Here is a 13,602-nt window from a genome sequence, read left to right on the forward strand (position 1 = left end):
TTGACAATACTTACTGTCTACCCTGCATTCACACACGATGGTACAATGCTGGTATCGGCCACACCACAAATCAAAATGAATTGTTGTCCTCAGGGGAAGGAGCGAGAAATGGGACTAAAATACGCCGTGCATTCAATTAAAGCAATGCACTTCACGAAGCATATTATTTTGGATGTGCAAACACAGGTTCAGTAAAATGATGCTGAAATAACGCCACAGAGACTGATATCCTGTCATGAAGTCACCCTTTATTTACACGTGCTTACTAGAATAGATATAGAATCCCCACAGTGTGGAAACAGGCTATTTGGCCCAGCAAGTCCACACCAACCCTCTTAAAAGCATCCCACCCAGACCTATCCCCTACTCTATCCCTGTGATCCTGCATTTCCCATGGCTAACACACCTAACCCACACATCCCTGGACATTATGCATAATTTCCCATGGCTAATCTACCTCAACTGCACATCTTTGGACTGTGGGAGGAAACTGGAGCACCCGGAGGGAACCCACGCAGACATGGGGAGAAATGTGCAAACTCTACACAGTCACCTGAGTACATGACTGGTCCGGCTTCCTCAGTTTCAGCTGTCAGTGAACAGAACCTCTGACGCTCCTGGGTTTTTTTTGTCTCCCTTTATTTACTCAGAGAATGTCCTTGACACTGATCTAGCTCCCTCAGAGCCAGCTCTCAGAGTGAACAGTACCTCTGACCCAGTGTTTTTTATCTTACGCTCCTGTTTATATCTGTCGGCCAGGGCTCCCTGATTCGACCAGGTTATGAGACCCAATCATGGAACTCATATTCTATGAGGTCTATCTGGCCAACCTCATTACAATCACTACAGATGCCAAGGTTGAAAGGTGAATTTTAATGACAAGTTATAGCATCATACAGTCACACAGAATGAAAACAGACCCTTCAGTCCAACTTGTCTATCCCAGGCTATATAACTCGAACCCTCCGGTCCCTGCAACATCCTTGTAAATCTTTTTCTGCACCCTCTCAAATTTAATAATATCTTTCCTATAGAAGGGCGACCAGAATTGAATGCAGCACCTCACCACTGTCCTGGAGCCACAGCATGACACCCCAACTCCCATACTCAATGTTCTGACCAATGAAGGTAAATGTGCCAAATACCTTCTTCACCACCCTGTCTATCCATGACTCCACTTTTAAGGAAATATGATATGTATCTGCTCCTCGAGGTATCTTTGTTCAGCAATCCTGCCCAGGGCCCTACCATTAACTGTATAAGTCCTGAACTGGTTTTCCTAACCAAAATGCAACACCTCACATTTATCTCAGTTAGACCCCATCTACCACCCCTCGGCCCATTGACCTATCTGATCAAGATTCTGTTGTACTCTAGGATAATCTTTTTCACTGCCCACTACACTACTTAATTTGGTGTCATCTGCAAACTTTGTTCACATCCAAATCATTTATATCAATGATAAAAGCAATGGACCCAGCACCGATCTTTGTGGCACACCACTGGTCACAGGCTTCCAGTCTGAAAATCATTTCCCCACCACCAGCCTTTGTCTCCCACCTTGAAGCCAATTTTGCATCCAATTGGCTAGGTTCCCTGGGAGCCCATGTGATCTAACCTTGCTAACCTGTCTACCATGAGGAACCCTGAAGAACACTTTGCTGGAGTTCATATAGACAATACTTACTGCTCTGCCTTCTTCTTTGTCTTCTCTTAAACAAAACTCAATGAAGTCAGTGAGACATGATTTCCCACGCATAAATCCATACTGACTATTTCTAATCAGTCCTCGCCTTTCCAAATGCATGTAAATCCTGTCCCTCAGAATCCCCTCCAACAACATACCCACCACTGACATCAGGCTCACATGACAATAGTTCCTGGCTTTTCCTTACAACCTTTCTTCAATAGTGGCACCATATTAGCAACACCCCAGGTTTCTGGCACTTCACCTGTGGCTGTCAATGATATAAATATCTCAGCAAGGGACCCAGCAGTCTCTTCTCTAGCTTCCCCCAAAGTTCTGGAAAACACCTGATCAGGTCCTGCGGATTTATCAACACTTATATGTTTTAAGACCTCCAGCACTTCCATTTAAGTGATATGAACTCTTTCCAAAATGTCACTATTTATTTCCCCACGTACCCTAGCTTCCATGTCCTTCTCCATTGTAAATACTGACTCATCTCCTTTGGTTCCATCCATAGATGGCCATGTTGACTCTCTCCCGAGTTACTTTTTTGCCCTTAATGTATGTATAGAATCTCTTTAGATTCTCCTTAGTTCTTTTTGCCAAAGCGATCTCATGTCCCCTTTTTACCTTCTTGATTTCCATCTTAAGTTTACTCCTACTGTCCTTGTACTCCTCTAGGGATTCTAAATCCCAGCTGTCTCTACCTCAATTTCTCTCATCATCAGCATTCCCTACACCTACCAGCCTTGCCATATACACTAACAGGAACACACTGCCTCTCGATTCTTGTTATCTCATTTTTAAAGGCCTCCTACTTCCTAACCATCTCTTTACCTGTGAAGAGCCTCCTGCAATCAACTTTTGAAGTTCCTGTCTAATAGTGTCAACATTGGCCTCACTCCAATTTAGAACTTCAACTTTTTAGTCAGTTCTATCCTTTACTATAACCATTTTAAAACTAATACAGTTATGATCACTGGTCCCAAAGTACTCAGACTAAGTCTCTACGAACTCGTTCTGCAACCCCAACCCCTCAATAGTCTGCATTTCTTGATCTAATCGAAGATTAGGATCTTTCCAGAATTGGAATAAAAATAATCAAATATAGCTTCAAAAATCAGACAAGTATGAGTGATTTTGATTGACAGTTGAATCTTGCAACATTTCTTTAATAATAGTAGTGACTGACATCAACTATAAACTTCTCTCCAACAGTCAAATCTCCATTCAGGCTACCACAAAGCTCTTTTGTTTTAAATACTTGAAATGATTTCCAAGTGACCAATACTTAGAGGTGGCAAATTACTTACTACTGACAGACCGACAGGAATGGGCCATTCAGCCCATCAAGTCAATCCCACCATTCAATCGCTCTGTATCGTGACTCACTATTGGTCTGCCTTGCTTCCACAACTCTGCTAAATCTTGCTGAATATGAATCTATCATGTTCAGTCCCCTCTTCCTAGTCCAGCTATTTGGAGGAGAGAATTATAGAATTCCACTATCCATGTGTATATCCCCTTGAAAAGCCTTGAAAAAAGTGATAGCCTCTTGTTCTGAACTTCTCTTTCAAGGGAAATAACTCTATCCACTCCATCAAATCCATCAAATCCTTTAATCCTTGAACACCTCTCTGAATCACTTTCTAATCTCCTATAATCATTCCTTGTCTGTGCAGACTTTTCTCATAATTCACTTCTATCATTCTGCTGGACCTGCTTTTGTAGATCCAAATCCACATGTTCTTTTTGAAATGCAGTGTTAAGAACTGAGGGCTAAGTTTGGTTTAACTAGAGCTTGCAAGTGGATTACTATCTGCACAATGTCTGTAACTCTGATTGAAGAGCTCCTGCAAAGGAAATATCAAAATGGTTGACCTTGACATAGACAACAGGGAATCGGGTACTGATTGTTGGAGCCTCTGCAGCATCCTGGTCTAGGGAGGGTGGGATTGGAAGAACTGAAGAGAAATGGAAATCTCAGCTGGCTTAGAGTCCAAGGTAAAGAGAGGACAGCCAATCCTGCACCATTTCACACCACTGGTCTCAGGCGGTGGCTTAATAAAAGCAAAACACTGCAGATGTTGGAAATCTGAAATAAATTGGTACATGCTGGAGAAACTCAGCAGGTTTGACAGCGCCCTTGGAGAGAGATGCAGGGGTAATGTTTGGAGTCCAACCTGCCTCTTCTTTGGAAACTGTGAATCAATATTGCTATCGTTTTGAAAGATTGGGCAATAACCCCTTAGCCATTTTCATTTTTGTTCTATTTCCATAGGTTTTTAGTGATTGGATCAGATTCATTGCTTGAGTGAATTATTTGAAATTTCTATAATTCTGTAAATATAGAAGTTATCGGTGGATAGGTAAGCTGTTGAAACGTAATGCAATTTTGGAGCAAACAAACTCTTTTGAAGAACTCATACTGGACTTGAAACATTAAATCATATACTGGAAACCTGAAATAAATTGGAAAGTGCTGGAGAAACTCAGCAGGTCTAGCAGCATCTGTGGAGAGAAATCAGAGTTAACATTTCAGATTGAGTGACCCTTCCTCAAAACTGAGGAAGGCAGATTTGGAGCACTTCAGCTCTTTTCTCGTCTTACAAATGCTGCCAGACCTGCTGAGATTTTCCAGCATTTTCTCTTTTGGTTTCAGATTCCAGCATCTGCAGTAATTTGCTTTTATCCAGATTTGGAGCAGTTCTGAGGAAGGGTCACTCCACCCGAAACATTAACTCTGATTTCTCTCACAGATGCTGCCAGACCCGCTGAGCTTTTCCAACGATTTCTATTTTTGTTTCCTATTTCCAGCATCAGGTTTTTATTTAGTAGTTAACTCTGTTTTGTTTCTCTCTCCACAGATGCTGCCAGACCTGCTGAGTTTCTCGAGAATCCTCTGTATTTATTTCAGATTTCCAGCCTCTGGAGCATTTTGTTTTTTCCTCTAATGCAACTTTGGCCCAACAATACAACCCCGAATTTCATGTTTCAATTACAAAGTCCACATATTGCCTGCCCTTTGTTTTATTTTGTCCCCCTTGTTGGGTTGGTCTGAGATGCCTCGCTGAACTACAATCCCCAGAATGCAGCGGGGACTGTAAGCCTGTACATTGATCAAGAGGAAGGTTGAAACCCCACCGCCTCTTGCCATTGATTGGAGACAGGAGCAGCCAAAGCCGTGCCAGATTGGGCGACCAGCTCCACGCTATTGGTAGGAAGGGGTGTCAATCAGGCAAGGTACCTACACTTCCTGCTGTCAAATGGCCAGGGGAGGGGGGTGGGGGAACTGACCAGCTGGAAGCGAGTGTCAAGTGTCTGCGAGAGAAACAGAGACGCTCAACTCTGCCATATTGAGCAATGGATCGCTCAGCACAAATGCGTTTGTGAGCTGGCGAACAGCAGAGGCAGCGAGAGAATTACAGCAGGCGCTCATTTCTTGCAGAGGAGATGATTTAGAGTGAGTTCAGCAGCCGCCAGTATTATCTTTGCTCAGCGGAATGCAGGAGATACCTTGAGACAGAACATTCAGTGGGATGACAGTGGACTGCGGTGACAGCAGAGGGAGCGGTGAGTTAGTGTCGCTGGTCCGGTGCTATCAAACTAAAGGGGTGGGAACAGAAACGGAGAGAAATATTATTGTAACAGGGTGCGTTGTATGTGTGGGAGAACTGGAATTGTGGCTGGGCACCTGCAACCTTCTCTATTGTTGCGCCTCTGTAATTCATAGATTTTAACCACAAAGGAGACAGCACAGTAATTAATCTTTCATTTTAATTCAGTACAAACAGGAGCATTGCATCGCCACGCTAGTGTGGAGTGTGGTACTGTCAGCAGCACAAAGATCCTCATTTCCTCCAGCACTTCTCATTGCGGATACTAGGACGAGGTGTTGCTGTGTGTGTATGTGTCTGAGCGTCCCCAATATTTGACCTAGCTTGTGATAGGGAACTTCAATGGTAATCCCAGTTCCTTGGGGTATTTGTGTATACTGTATAGCGGTTTTGTTTTACACTGGGATTTGAGGTATTTGTTAATGTGCAACAGCAGTTGGGTCCTTTTTGTTTATTAAATGGAGATGATTATTGACTCAGTGTCCTTTTTGAGTGTCACGGCGTTTCAACGGGGCAATAATGTGTGGAATATATTTGGATGAAGTTCGTAATCTTGCTACTGCACATAACGAGCTTAAAGGATTTGAGTGAGAGTTCCTACTCTCTCTCTGTCTGAACCGCACGCCTGACCATCGTGAATGTAGAAGTAACATTTACAGCAAGTCTCTCTCGTCCCCATTGTATCGGATTCTCGCTGCTCTAGCGGTATTCGCCTGCAACCTCCTTCCCCCAATCCTCCACCCCACAACCACAATGAATCGTTAGGGTTTTGTCTGCTTTTTGAATGGGAATTTTGACGAACTCTTCCTTCCCAGTACGATTAGCTTCATAGACTGTTTGTTTATAGCCTCCGCTAGCACCCCCTACCCACTCAACAAAAGAACATGGCATTTTGATATTGAAAACAAAACATTTGCTGTCCCTTTCGGTCAGCAGTCGTGATGTGAAATTGCAAATTCAGCACGCCAGATTGTGTATTTTTTCTTCTTCTTTGGAAATAACAACAGTTTGGCAGAAAATGGTTGCACCTGTCATTTGTGTGGGTGGTGGAGTGTGCACGGTATAATCTCTCATTAATACCTGGACTCTTTGAGTAATTCTGAAACAATCTTCTTCCCTGGCCGTAACAATGTGACACTTCATCTATTTGGAAGAAAGACCTATATTTAAGAGCGTTATATCTTCTCTCCTGTCCAGTTATTATCTTAAACGTTATAATAGGATAACAAACCCCTCCATTGTGAGAGAAATGTCAGTGCAGATAAATTGATTTGTTATAAAAATTCATACATCTTCTGGTTTTGTTCCTTTCACGTTTTAATCTTTGTAGATATTAATCTTTGAAGACTGTACATGAGAAATTTTAAAATATTCACACGTTTAAGAAAGCCTTTGCATAAATTGAGTGCATGGAATTAATATTTGAATGTAACAGTTGAATATTTTCCATTGAAGTCTGCCTGTGAAGAAATGCTCTTTTTTAAAGGGAAGATTGGAAGATATGAAAAAGGAAGGTGTTATGAAAAGTGCAATTTATTTTAACTGTAGCCATTTTAAACAAAATAACTGCATTACTGCATTTGACCAACATCTCAGGGATGTGAATTTTAGTGAAAAAAAATTGGGAGCTTTAGAAGAACTGGAATTGAATTGATTTTTCAGACACCGTCATTGTAAAACAGGTATTTTTGGAGTGGATACAAAAAATGGATTTTTGGGAGATCGATCACTGTATCTGTATGGAAAGAATAAATGGCTAAATTACATGTTTTAATGACACAATTTAGTGTTTGTTTTAGTTCTAAGGAGGGAAAATATGGTGAAGGAAAGGATTTACAATATGGATGGTGGGGGCCAGGAATAGCAGGAAGTTTGGTATTGGGGAATATCACAAAATAAAAGCTGAAAGCTCACAGGATTTAAAAAATAATAAAACACACTTTTGTGTCTTTAAATGTTTTTGTTTGTATTTCCTTATTGTATTTTTACTCGACAATATAGAATGAATAACGTTGAACAAAAAGGACACTTTTTTAAATCTTGTTTTCATCAGGATGACGCAAAGAATGTCAAATTTCATGGCACTATAATTTATGCTGTGTGATAGACAGGGTGGCTGATTGTTGGCAAATGCATTTTGATTGGCCAGTAATGAATCGGGGAATACCTATCCCTCAAACGCTTGCTTGAATTCGGTGAAAGGCAAGTTGAACTGGTCGAAATGGGAAATGTAACAGGGTCCCCCATGCTTTTAATTGTTTGAAAACATGCAATGCCTGGACATTGCTATTCTGTTTGCAGAAGTCAAGACTCTGCAAATGAAAGCTTGTGGCTTCTTGCAAGGTGTGATTGAGCCACTTCGTGAGCCCAATTGATAATCATTCATTGGTAGATTGAACAGAACAGAATTAGCTTTATTGTCACATGTACTCGAGTAAGTACGGTGAATGGTTTACAAGTTGCCACTTATGGTACTATCTTACCTATAAAGGTAGCCAGGTGCCGATTTTTAATTACAAATTCTTAGGGAAAAAAATAGAAAAATAAAGAAATAATAAATTCAGAATGACAGTCCTTCCATGCCATTAGTTATCCTCTAGTCCACGCTGGACCTGGACTCCAGACTACGCCAGGTTCCACCTCAAGGCTTGAGGATCATCTGAAAATTAAATCTCAAGATCCAACATTAAAGACTGACTAGCCCGCAATACCCACATCTCACAAGTGAGTTTAAAATATTGATAGTTAATCTAATTCTTAATATGGAGGGCAATGGCTTGCTGGTGGTATTGTCTTGAACAAATGGAGCCAACTTTTTTTCCTTGAATTTCAATATAAATTTGGATGATAACTGTTCCAGGATGCATTCTCCCCAACAATGTCTCAACTAATCACAATCCACTTGCTGACCTTTTCTTAGGCAGTATAAATAGTGGTTCCCTTTGAAATGGTGATTTCTTGGAAATGTTCTGATGAGTGACACAGGAAATGCTATGACAGCATGTCTCTTCTTATCAGCAAAGTTAAATTTCTTCATCTGTAGCTGCTCATGAAGGCAAGATTTTCCTGCCAACCTTACAAGCTCTGAGCAATTTTGCCTGGAGGTAGAATTGTAAAGGGAAGTGTTCCACTTTGTTTTCCTGCCTTTTTAGGTGAGTTACTAGTGACTAGAAAATACCTTTTTATTGAATGGCAATTTTAAGAAATAGACTTGGAGTAGGCCATTTGCTCTGCTATTCAGTAAGGTCATGGCTGCTCTTCTCATTTCCTCCTTGGTTCCTGAATTATCCTTAGTATTGCAAAAATCTTTCATAAGATAGAAGTGAAACAATCTGTCTTAAATGTACACAACGAGAGAGCACCCAACTCTGAGGCTGAGAAATCCAAAGGTTCACAATGCTTTCAGTGAATACATTTCTTTTCATCTGAGTTGTCACCACCTTCTCAAGGACAGTTAGGGATAGGCGATTAATATTTGTACCCATACTGAAAAGAATTTTTAAAAACCGATACAAAATAGCTGAATATTTATTCTGTGATTTGTGGACTCACCATCTACAGCAAGCAGCTTCCCAGAATTAATCCTGTCAAATGTTTTTCATAATTTTATATTCAATAAGAGTGCATGTGATAGGAATACTTACACAACTCCAAAATCTGACTAGCATATGCTTGGGCAGGGTCAGATGTTTTGTGTGTGAGTTTGGGCAAAATTTCAAATTGAAATCTTAATTCCTACCTGATTCTGATTAACAAATAGTATAAAGGGAATGATGTTCAGAAAAGCATATGTTCTGTGGCCAATATTGTCACTCTGTCATGCCACACAATATTACCTATCTAAATGAACCATTGAAAATTGGCGATAACCAGTACTGCCAATTTCCTTACTAAATACATATTTTCTGTATTACAATTGTTACATGCATGCAAGTCCTATCCTTGTTGTAACAAAAGTGCTCATCTCCTTTCGATTGTGTTTACTGTTCTAATCTGCCACAAATATGGAAAAAAAACGGAATGTAGGGGTCGGACACCATAACTAGTTATTAGGGCTAAGGTTTGTTAATTTACTTTAAACAACAGTGACATTGCCAAACACTAGAAATCTTCTGGGAGAAAGTGAGGACTGCAGGTGCTGGAGATCAGAGTTGAGAGTGTGATGCTGGAAAAGCACAGCAGGTCAGGCAGCATCAGAGGAGCAGGAGAATCGACGTTTCAGGCTTAAGCCCTTCATCAGGAATCCGAAATCCTCTGGACCTAATTGTCTCTATCTTAGAGATGTAAAAGAAGTGGTCACAGAGAGAAGAATGCATTGCCTTTGAACGTCTGGAATTTTTTAATGGTGGAAATATCTTGCAGCACTGGAGGTAACAAGTGCAACTTTGCTTCTTTTGAGAAAGGAAGGAGAAAAAGGGAACACGGAACCGTTGGCAAAAATCTGAGCAAGGATCACTGGCTCTGAAGTGTTAACTTTGCTTTCTCTGCAAAAATGCTGTCAGACCTGCTGAGTTTCTGCAGCAATTTCTGCTTTTTTCTTTCCAAACCATAGGCCAGTTAGCCTGATGAATAGTGGGGAAAATTTGAGAGATGATGAGAAACTTAAAACCTAATATGATTAGGTAGAGTCAGATTGCTTTCTGACAGGGAAAGGGTGTTTACCAGACTTTTTTTTTTTGTGTGGGTGCAGTTCGATAATAAGGAACCAGCAGATGTCATACATTTATGTTTTCACAGGGCATTCTAAAATATGCTGCACAAGATCTCAGAAGATGTATGGGATTGGGAGAATGTACTGTTTTTAAATTGAGGACAAGTTAATGATCAGAGGATGGGGACGAGGAAAGAAAGGATCATTTCTCAGTTTGCAGGTTGCAGTTAGTGGGCTGCTGAAAGGAGAGGTGTGTGGAGCTTAGTTACTTATGATCTATATCAATGGCTAGCATTAGGGGATTCACGTGTAATCATCCAAGATTGCTGATGAAACAAAACATGTTGGGAAAATAAGCTGTGAGGATAATGCAGAATGGCTGCAAAGGGATAGGGAGATGCTCAACGAGTAAACAGCTGCTAGCAGAGGGAGAGAATGATGTGGGAGAAATGTGAAATTATCCATTTTATTAGAATAGTTTTCAAAAAGGTGAGACAGTAATTAATGTTGGTGTCCTGAAGGATTTGAGCATGCAGAACTCACCACATGTTACCTCACAGGTACAGCAATAATTCAGAACGCAGTTGCTATGTTACTCTTTACTCAAGGGTGGAGGGTCAGTGTACTAACAGTAAGGAAATCTTACTGCAGTTATATAGGATTTGGAGGGGGGGGATTCCTAGCAGAAGTGCTTTGTACAGCTTCAGCCTTGCCTAAGATATACTTGGGGGATACCGTGAAGATTCCTGGGGTGAGAGATCTGTTATGAGAAGAGATTGAATAGAATGGCCCATTGGGATGATCTCATTGAAAGGTGTATGATTCTCAGAGGAACTAAAGTGTAGATGCTGGAAGGAGGTTTCCTTTGGCTGGAGCTAGGTGTATTCTCTGAGAACTGAGATGAAGAGAAATTTTTCAGTGTCATGAATCTTTGAATCCACCTCCAAAGACTGTGCTCACTCAAGTCACATATTCAAGGCTGATTTTGATAGATTATTGTGCAGTTTAAAAAAAAATGGTTAGGGGAAGACAAGAAAATCGAATCGGTGTAGCTGCCACAATCTATTGAACAGCTGAACAAGCTCGAGAGGCCATTTGGTCTAGTCTGTTCCTATTTTTTTTATTTTCTAACTTTAAAAATGCCTGTAGTGAATTGTCTGCTGTATTCGTATCATGTTTTTTTCACACCTGACATTAATACTTGGGGTTGAAATAGAAAATGAATAATTGACACAATTCCCTACAGTAGGAAGTACAACAAATATATTCAGGGAGTCTAATAATTTTGAATCAGATTATTTTTGGGAGCTGCAGGAATTATGTTTTGCCAAGCCACTTTTTTCAAAATGATGCTACTTCAGGTTTCAAACATCTCTGAAAATTAAAATGGGGAAAATATATTTATTGGTTTTTATTTTGGAATCTGGAATCTTCTGTCTGAATTACTTAACTCCTTATCTCCTCAAGCTGTAATGTAAAAGCTACAGCTGTTTGCTTTGTTGGTGTATTTCTTTCAAAAGCATGACAGCAGTTCTTTGGAGCTAAATTTATGAGTATACTTATATTATAGTATATATCTCGCATACTCTGGATGTTTATTTCAAATTAGTTCTTCTGGTTTTGTAACCTGAGACTGGATTATTTCCCTTTTCATCTCTCCTTTTTGATGAAGATATTGATTTTTTTTGTTTTGCTGGGGTACACATCCACATGCACCTGCCATCCGTCAATACTGCTCATCGGCATCAACTGAACATGCCAGCAAGTGCGTTGAACAACAGTCAAGACCGACTCACATGAATCAAGTAATTTGATATCCAGTAACACATTCACTTCCAGTAGTTGCCATTGCACAGTGTGGAAAACATGAGAACATTTAAAAACTAAACTTTCACCATACAGTAGTAAATTGGATTGAGAATGCACAAGTTGACTGCAGGCCTGGTTTGGCAGTTTGGGTCCAAAAATTGAGCAATGCTAAATGAAGTCTGCACTTAATTATTCTGAGGTGTAGACTTGTCTGGCAATGAAATAATTTCACTAGATTAGTACTTCTTTTTTTCTCTACTCCTTTAGTGCATTTTTATAAGGGCATGCTTTATTCATAGGATTCATAAAAGTATATTACAAAAGTTCAAGTTTGACATTACATGAAGTGACATTACAAAGAATTAAATTGCTTTCGACACAGTATGTGGCACACAGACGTGCCTCACTACACTTAACAATTACAGGTTGTATTTACAATAAATCCAGTGGTGGGATTAGAAGGTTCATTAGATGTTCGTCTGTGAAAAGAATTAATCCTATTAATAGCCTATGAAACCTTCATGTCATAGCTGTAGCATGCAAAAGGGTCTTTTAAAAAAATAACTATTCATCCTGTGGAATATGGACCATTTTTTTTTAATCTCAACCAAAAGGAAAATGTGTACTTCTTCTCACATTGACTGACTGAGGGGTTGCATAAGGTCATTGTAATTGACATGTTGCTGACACAGAACTAGCTGCAGATTTGTATTTCAGTCATCGACCCTACCCTTGTTTTCCTGAGGCAACCTACTTGTAAAATTGTGGCTTCTTGAATTATTTATAAATTACAATTGTGGTGTAATAAATATGTCTGAATGCTTATTTTTAATGAAGAACGAATGCCTACTCAGGAACTCGCGAAGAACTCTAGGGGGAATCGTGTCGATGCAAATGTAAAAGAAAAATTTTCTTAATTTTCGAAGACCAGTAAATTCTTTGACCATAGTCATGCAAGCACTACTGCAATCTGAATGGATTATTCAAATACAATTGGCATGAATTGATGGGCAATTGTTTTATGTACACCTACAAGTACTTATCCTCTCTGCTTCATTTCATGTAGAGTTATTGCCAGCTGTCCAATAGAGTATTTTTTAAAAATTACACTTTTCTGTGCATGACATTAAATATAATTGCAAAAGCATAAATAGACTCACTTTATAAGATATAATTTTAAAGTAAAGAATCATGCCAGACCATAGCAGGACTTACAGAAAAAACAGCTTGCGCTGATAAATAGTTGGTAACGTTTACAATGCAAGGCAGCGTTTATCTCCAAAAAGGAAAAGATGCACCCACCTTTCCCTGATCTACAATGACACAACATACAGGCCAGACTCATCAGTAACCACAGCATAATTGGGCCATCTATATAGATGTGGCTGCAGGCTTGAGATCTGGGTACCTTTGTAAAGAGTGGTTTGTCTGCTATCAGGTGGTCCCCTCGGTATGGAGCTTGTGTGAGGAGCTTGAGGAGAGTTACCATTTTCATATGGTGGAAGTATTCTTTGTAAATTTTCACAAGGAATGATTTGAATAAGAGCTGTATTTGCCTATTCAGTAAATGATGACATTTGGAGGTGGATTGAGTCTGAGTTGATAGATCAGCTCTTTGCTTCTCTGTATTTTAGAACGCTGGACAGGCAGACACCACTCATACATGGCCAATCTGGCTTTAATGAAGGAACAATTGATACTGCTGCTTGCATTTGAGTAGGGCAGAAGATGATGTAGGATAATAACATCTTATGTTCACTTATTTGTTGACCACAGTTAAATGTATTCTGAGATGACTTGGCCAGTGTCCATATTCGTGAGGATGCAATACCCAC

General features: G+C 40.0%; 1 protein-coding gene across 5 annotated transcripts in view; it reads left to right on the forward strand.

Moving 5' to 3' along the window:
- Window positions 1-4,982: 4,982 nt before the first annotated feature.
- LOC140469439 (ras-specific guanine nucleotide-releasing factor RalGPS1-like) overlaps window positions 4,983-13,602 on the forward strand; it is a 956,086-nt gene continuing 947,466 nt past the window's right edge. For 3 of the 5 annotated variants that reach the window (XM_072565956.1, XM_072565961.1, XM_072565957.1), the window contains exon 1: window positions 4,983-5,263. The gene's annotated coding sequence lies outside the window, so the exon portion shown is untranslated. The remainder of the gene's footprint in view (window positions 5,264-13,602) is intronic. The other 2 variants (XM_072565958.1, XM_072565960.1) reach the window with 1 other exon arrangement.

Source organism: Chiloscyllium punctatum, chromosome 49 (genome assembly GCF_047496795.1).
Source record: "Chiloscyllium punctatum isolate Juve2018m chromosome 49, sChiPun1.3, whole genome shotgun sequence".
Taxonomy (NCBI): Eukaryota; Metazoa; Chordata; class Chondrichthyes; order Orectolobiformes; family Hemiscylliidae; genus Chiloscyllium; species Chiloscyllium punctatum.